At 59.9% G+C, this 7,779-nt stretch overlaps 1 long non-coding RNA gene across 1 annotated transcript; it reads left to right on the plus strand.

Annotated features, from left to right (window-relative positions):
• Positions 1-1,806: 1,806 nt before the first annotated feature.
• On the plus strand, positions 1,807-3,991 carry LOC138922622 (uncharacterized). Its single transcript, XR_011435745.1, has 2 exons — positions 1,807-2,710; positions 3,047-3,991. It is a non-coding gene; the product is annotated as an uncharacterized lncRNA (long non-coding RNA).
• Positions 3,992-7,779: the final 3,788 nt, after the last annotated feature.

Below are 7,779 nucleotides of genomic sequence, written 5' to 3' on the forward strand. Positions count from 1 at the left end.
GCACCGGCCCGAGGGAGGGAGCCCCGGCAGGCAGGACGCCTCCGGTGAAATGGCCAAGTCGACCGCGCGACCCACAACCCGCCCGACTGGGGGCGAGAAGGCGCATGGAGGAGGACTCCGTCCCCTAGTCGGCAGACGGCCCTGGGACAGGGACGTTCGCCAAAACCTCCCCAAGGCCGCTTTCCGTGACCGAGTCGGCCTCCCCGCCTGTACTCGTCCCGGCCCGAGAAACGAGACGCGGGGTGGATCGGGACCAGGCCACGCACCAGGCCGGCCGGCGCTGCATCCTCCCTCCCCCGACCTGACCTGACCTGACCTGACCTGACCTGGACGAACGCCTCCCCATCGCCCGCCCCCGCGAGGCTGATCCGTCCGGCCGGTGAGGAGGCCGCTTGTCGGGCGCCACCGGCTGCCCGGCATCCTCTTATATAGTGTTCGAGGAGGTCGACCAGGTGGCCCGGCCGGGATGGGGGGGGGGGTGGGGTGCGGGGGGTGGTGTCCCGGGCGGCGGGGGGCGGGGGGGTAGGAGTGGAGAGGGAAAGGTGGGCGGGGCGAATGCCGGGGGCGGGGGTCGGCGCGGGGCGGGGCGGGGCGGGAGTTGGGGATGGGGGAGGGGCGGGAGGCCGTCTGGACATGGAGGGTCGGAAGAGCGGTGGTGACAATGATTTTCATTATCATTTAGAAAGAAGAACGTGGACTTCTTTAGAGGAGTCCTTTGAATAGCTTCTCCATTTAGTTAACATGCATCCAAATGGAGGTCGGGAAACTTGGGTCCTGTTAACATATGGATGGAAGTGGAAAGAACTATCGCGATGACCGTCCTTGTGTTTCTTTTATTTTTTCTTTCTTCCTTCTCCCCAAAGCCGCCCCCCCCCACCCCCGCCCCGCCCCGCCCCGCCCCGCCCCGTCCCGTCCCGTCCCGTCCATCCATAGTTGTAGGTTCCAGTGGTAGGTCTTTCGGGTTTCTGCTATGTGGGCTTGAAGGGCGATGCTGGGTCTGGGGCTGCGCCCAGGATCCGAACCGGTGAAAACCTGGGCCGTCGAAGCCGGGGGTCGGGGTGGGGGCGCGTACTTGACCGCTCGTCCACGGGCTCGGCCCCCGGCCCTTGTTTTCTAGGGAGAGAGACAGAGAGACCCGATCCATTTTCTCTTGGCCTCTAAAGCGTGTGTGTGGTCGAAAGGCGACGGAGAGAGGGGTTCTGGTCCAGAAAGCCCCGACCGCGCCGCCACGGGGATCGGTCGGTCCCGCCCGAACCGTCCGAGTCGGAAAGGAACGGACAGCTTTCCTCCTTTGGGCCCCTGACTTGGGACCAACAGGGGAAGAGAAACAGGCCTCTCTCCCTCACACCCTGGCCCCTTCCCCCAGGACGCCCTCCTTCTAGTCAGCCCGCCTCTGGCTTTTCCACACGCCGACGACCGCTCGTCGGCATGGACCCACCTTCCTTGGGGGACACCACCACACGACTCTCCCACTCGTCTGCCTGCCTTTCGTTGGCGTCGCTGCCAAAGGCGAGGGGTAGGGGTGGCGGTGGCAGGGACGGCAGGGGCCCAGCGGCTCTCTGGAGGGTGAGGAAGTCTTGCTGGTTCTCCTAGGTCGGTGATCTTTCTCGATCTCCACACACATTCTTCGTTTGGGGAGCCAAGAGACGCCCTCTGAGGAATCCCTATGGCCAGGGTCGATCACTTACTCGCTCACTGCCTCGGCCTCGGCCTCGGCCTCGGCCTCTGTCCATCTTGTCTCTCTCCCTCCCTCCCTCCCTCCCTCCCTCCCTCGTCGGTCTCTGTGTGTGGACGTCTAGGTGGAGGCGAGGCAGGGAGGCCATCCACCCACCCACCCACCTCGTGGTTTACCACACGCTCTACACGGAGGTAGAATTCCCATCCCACCGAATCCATCCTTTCCACGGGGCACAAGCCAGTGGCCTTCGGGGGTCTCTCTCCCCAAGGTGGCGCATCCGTCACGGCTATCTATTTCCAGAAGGTTTCCGTTTCCATCCCCTCCCTCCGAAAGAAAAAACGGCCCCACTCCCGGATCTGCCTCACCACGACCACCACCACCACCACCGCCGCCGCCGCCGCCGCCGCCGCCGCCGCCGCCGCCGCCATCTGCTGTCGCCCTCTAGGGTTGGACCGTTCTAGCTCTCTCCTCTGTGTGGAATCGCAACGTAGGTCGCCTTGGATGTCTGGCACCTCTCACTTAGCAGAAGGTTTTGGAGGCTCAGGCTGGGCCACGCTTTGGCCCGGGTCAGTGTTCCGTTCCTCCGGACGGCTTCCTCGTTTTCCACGAGAAGGAGCCGTGAAGACGGAAAGGAAGGGCGGATGGATGGCTTCTCCCGTGCTACCGAGTCCCTCTCCCCTTTTCCCCAAAGCGTGAGGGGCGGTCGACAGGATCGTCTCTGATGACAAAAGTCAGAGGCACCCCGGGTCAGACACCGTGCGAGGCGTTGGTGTGTTCTCGAGACGAGAACACGTCCCCGTCAGCGTTTCCTGTCGTTCTCGTTCCGAAAGGATTCACGCGCCACCCCGTCTCCCTCAAGGTCTTAGGGCTGTCGTGCTCCGCAGCCGTCACGTGTCGTGGATCCTGGGCACCACCACGCCACCCCGCCCCCGCCCCCCCGCCATAGCTGTCGATCGCTATGTGGCACGCCTACGTTTGCCCAAAAGGGCAGTCCGATGGACAGCGTGGGTGCTTTTCCCAGCAGGCAGGCAGGTGAGAGTCACCCCTCTAGAAGGTTTCCAAGCCCCGTTCCATTCTCAGAGGCAGCTCCTTTGGCCATCAAGGAGGCAGGCGATGGGGGTGGGGGTGGGGATGGGGATGGGGCCGGGGCCTCTGTCCCTCTGTCGCGGTAGAAATGATTGGGAAAGGAGGGACGATGGGCGTAGGTCAACCATCCTGGGCGGTGGTGCTTTGGGAGCTTTTTCTAGAAGAAGGAGCGAACGGCCTTCCCTGGGAAGGGAGGAAACCAGAGGAGGTCCCCCTCAGACCGACCTGGCACGAGAAGGACACTCTCTCTCTCTCTCCCTTTTCTTCCTGACTTGAAATCAGGAGACAAAACTCCCCTGCCAAAGGGGCCCTCCCGAAACGGGGAGTGAGGAAGACCTCCTTCTCTTCACGGCTGAAGTTCTCCCTGCCTTTCCTGGACGGGAAGGATAGCACCTACGCCCGCTGCCGTCGGCGACTTTTAGTCCGCCTGGAGAGGAAGAAATTCTTTCCCGTGGCCGAACCCTGGCGGTTCGTTCGTGCTGCAGAGGACGTGGCCCTCTCTGACACACCCAGGAACCTCCTCGCTCCGGGTCGCTCCGGGTCGAGGAGAGGGAGTTCTGTTCTGTGGTTTAGAATGGTGCTTAAAAAGGGACATCGCTTACAAAGGGTCCTCGTCCCCCTTCCTAAACGGACGGCTCGGCTCGGAGGCGTGAGATACGTTTCGCATCCTCCTCGTCGTCTTCACTCAAAGTTTTATTGGAGTTTTGAAGATTTTATTTTTTGTCTTTCCTTTTTCTCCCCAAAGCCCCCCCGGTACATAGTTGTGTGTTCTTCGTTGTGGGTCCTTCTAGCGGTGGTATGTGGGACGCCGCCTCAGCGTGGTTTGATGAGCAGTGCCGTGTCCGCGCCCGGGATCCGAACCGACGAAACACTGGGCCGCCTGCAGCGGAGCGCGCGAACTTAACCACTCGGCCACGGGGCCAGCCCCTTACTGGATTTTTAAAACAACTCCGGGGGCCGGCCCGGTGGCGCGGCGGTGAAGTTCGCACGTTCCGCTCCGCCGGCCCCGGGTTCGCCGGTCCGGATCCCGGGCGCAGGACCCGGCACCGCTTGGCGAGACACGCTGTGGCAGGCGTCCCACCTGGAAAGTAGAGGGGGATGGGCACGGATGTCAGCTCAGGGCCAGTCTTCCTCGGCCGACAGAGGAGGATTGGCGGCAGATGTTCGCTCAGGGCTCATCTTCCTCAAAAATAAAATAATAAATCGATTCGATAAAATATCAAATAACACAACCGCGGGATCACGACTTAGAGTCACCATTGGCCCGATGATGCCACTCCCCACCCCCCCCACCCCCCTACCCCCCACCATTTGGAGGTGCCGTCAGTGGGATTCGTTCCTGTTTGTCCATCTTTCTTCCTCTTTTTTTTTTTTTTTTTAAAGACCGGCACCCGAGCTCATTGCCAATCTTATCTTTTCTTTTTATTCCTCCTCCTTCTTCTTCTTCTCCCCAGAGCACCCCAGTACCTAGTTGTATATTCTCTTTGAGGGTCCCTCTGGTTCTGCCGTGTGGGACGCCACCTCAGCGTGGCTTGATGAGCGGTACCGTGTCCGAGCCCAGGATCCGAACCTTTGAAGCCCCGGGCCGCTGAAGCGGAGCGTGCAAACTCAACCGCTCGGCCATGGGGTCAGCCCCTTCCTTCGGAGGAGGAGGGGGGGGGAGGAGGAGGAGGAGGAGGAGGAGGCAGGCGCTGTGTGAAGTCGCCAGTGAGTCTGTGGAAAGAGACGGAGGATTTCCCATGGGAAGCTGGGGCGGGGGACACGGACCAATGTCGTGCGAACTTGAAGGTGAATGATCAAAAAACCCACACACGCCTAGAGCAGCGGGTTGCCAGTTAGGAGTTTGCTTGCCGGGCCCATAACGCAGGGCTCATCGATGAGCCAAACCGTCCGTGATCCTCAAGCAGTCTAGTAGGGTTAGAGAAAGGAGGGGGGCACTCTTTCTGCCCCAGACGAGGCGAGTTTCTCAGACAGCCACCCTGCCCCAACATCTTCCCTCCCTGCCTCCCGGCCCTTGGCGGACTGCGGCCTAAGGGTGGGGGAATTGAAGAAAGCCGTTCAATGGAAAAGAGCCCGAGGCCATGGGAGAGAGCTTCCTGCACTTGAATGAAGCCCTGACACCAGGCCCGTCGGAATGAATGGGCCTGACCTCCCCTCCCCCCCCCCCCTCCCAGGCTGGCGAGTCCCACCGACTCGACTCGGCAGTGGAAGGCTAGGGGTTTCCTCCGAAATGGTGAACCGGCCCCCTTGTCCACAGGAAAACCACACACGGCTACAGCCTAGGCAGGATCTCGGGCCAAGTCGTCAGGGTGGCAAGATGATGGTGGATGAGAGGAAACTTGTTCTGGGACCGCCCCGCCCCCCCCATCGCCTCTCTGGCTGAGAAGAGGGCTGGGGAGCGGTGAGGGTCAGGGGGAGAGTGGGGGCGGGGCCGGGACAGGGACCACCGGGCAGTAGGACGGGAGTAGCCCTGAGGCCTGCCTGCCTGCCTGCCTGCCTGCCTGCCTGCCTGCCTGCTTCCTTCCCTGCCGGCGCAGGGCTGAGAGAGGCACGGGGCACGCTGGCTCCTGCCCCTTCACTCATTCGGGAAGCCTTCTGTTGTTGCTCCTGAGGTGCCGGCTGCGGTGACAGACAGAGCAAAACTCCTCTCTCTGTCTATTTCTTCAAAGGCCCGAGTCTGAGCTACGACAGATTCCCCTGTGGCTCGACCCGCAACCTCCCATCCTGCCAGACCAGACCCCTTGTCCAAAAACCTCCACTGGAGGAGCTCTTTCACCTGACCCGGAAAGGAAACACCAGCCCTGCCTCAGCCTCACACCCACCACCACCACCACCATCACAACCATCCCCCCCCCCCGCCCCACTCTCCTCCGGACCCAGATACCTAACAGAGAGAACAAAAATCCAAAAATCCTGCTGCTCTCCTTCTACCGCCTCCACTTTAGAAGAGTCGGTCTCCCCCGAACACCTCAGACTCTGTGACTTCCCGCGGCCTCCCTTTCCCCGTCCCCATGCTCTCCCCGGACGGGCCCCATCTTACACTCGAACGACAGCTCCACCGCTCGGGGCAGCTAGACACGATGTCCCAAAGTGGCCCAGACGGTAGCCTGGTCGATTCCAAAGGACCCACACACGCAGTCGGCCATAAACGTGGTGTGGAGATCGTGGACGTTCGCGGGCCTCTGATGAAATCGCTGCTCCGGGGACCCCGGCGTCTAGGACCCGTCTTCTCCATGTTCTTCACACCGTTGCTCCTGGGCCGGTTATTCTCTTCCCTCTCGCTGACCTTAACGTTTTGTCTCTGCCATTGAATTTTTTTTTTAAAGATTTTATTTTTTCCTTTTTCTCCCCAAAGCCCCCCGGTACATAGTTGTGTATTCTTCGTTGTGGGTTCTTCTAGTTTGTGGCATGTGGGACGCTGCCTCAGCGTGGTCTGATGAACAGTGCCATGTCCGCGCCCAGGATTCGAACCCACGAAACACTGGGCCGCCTGCAGCGGAGCGCTGCGAACTTAACCACTCGGCCACGGGGCCAGCCCCCTCTGCCATTGAATTTTGACCGTGCGAATGTGACTTGCCGCTGTAGGGCTGCGTGGATCTCTCAGGCATCCTGCTGTGCCATGCGGGGGGGGGGAATCCTTGGTGGGTGGGTCGATAGACGTCCCTTTGGTTGTCCCCTGGAGGGGAGAGACAGAGGGGACGACTCAATCCACCACGAACGCTGATGTCGCTCCGATAAACCTGTAGCGGTTGATTCTAGTTTATGGCCCGTGTCCTGAAAAGAACTTCCCGAAGGGCCAGCCCGGCGGTACAGCAGTTAAGTTCGCACGTTCCGTTTTGTCGGCCAGGGGTTCGCCGGTTCGGATCCAGGGGTGCGGACGTGGCGCCGCTTGGTGAGCCATGCTGTGGTCGGCGTCCCGCCTATCAACGGGAGGAGGATGGGCACGGATGTTAGCTCGGGACCACTCTCCCGGGGCAAAAAAGAGGAGAATTGGCAGCAGGTGTCAGCTCGGGGCTCGTCTTCCTCGAAAAATAAATTAATTAAATAAATAGAAACAACTTCCCAAACCTCTCTGATAACTTGAAGCTTTGAAGTTTTGCGAGGTGAAATCAGGTGATAAAAAAGTCCACGGACGGGGGCAGCCCCGTGGCCGAGTGGTTAAGTTCCCACGCTCCCCTTCGGCGGCCCAGGGTTTTGCCCGTTCAGATCCCGGGCACGGACACGGGCACCGCTCGTCGGGCCGTGTGGAGGCGGCGTCCCACATGCCACCACTAGAACGGCCCTCAACTAAGATAGACAACTATGTCATGGGGGGGATTTGGGGAGAAAAATCGGGGGGGGGGAAAAAACAAAAACGGAAGATTGGCAACAGTCGTTAGCTCGGGTGCCAAACTTAAGACAAAAACAATTTCCTTGACGATGTAGATCATTTCCGAGTAAGATAGAACCTGAGACGTGAGTGGCTAAATAGAAGTTTAATCTACTTTGGGTTTGTGAGGATACGGAAACGAAAAGACGTTTGGGTCTATCGAGGAACACGTCTCGTGCTTTATTAAAAGCTTTGACAGGGGACGGCGGCACGGCGGCATAGTGGTTAAGCTCCTGCACTCAGCTTCGGCAGCCTGGGGTCCTCGGGTTCAGATCCCGGGCGTGGACCTCCACCGCTCCTCACACCGGGCTGTGGTGGCATCCCGTCCGCAAGATCAAGGAAGTGGGGCGCAGGTGTTACCTCGGGCCCGCTCTCCCTCAAGCAGAAAGAAGAGGAAGATTGGCAACAGGCGTCAGCTCTGTGAGGGCCGATCTTCCTCACCCAAAAAACTAAAGTGAGATGAAATCAAATAAAGCGAAGGAAGAGATAAACCTATGAAATCCCATGTTTCTAAAAGTGGCCAAGTGTTTAGAAATTGGCCAAGCGACAGACTGCTCATGGGAAGGACAGTTCCTAATTGCTGACTTCTTAGTTTTCACCAAAATTAAGGTTCGTGAGGGTTAAAAATTCTACTTAACGAATGCGA

Source organism: Equus caballus, unplaced genomic scaffold (genome assembly GCF_041296265.1).
Source record: "Equus caballus isolate H_3958 breed thoroughbred unplaced genomic scaffold, TB-T2T unassigned-0001830, whole genome shotgun sequence".
NCBI lineage: Eukaryota > Metazoa > Chordata > Mammalia > Perissodactyla > Equidae > Equus > Equus caballus.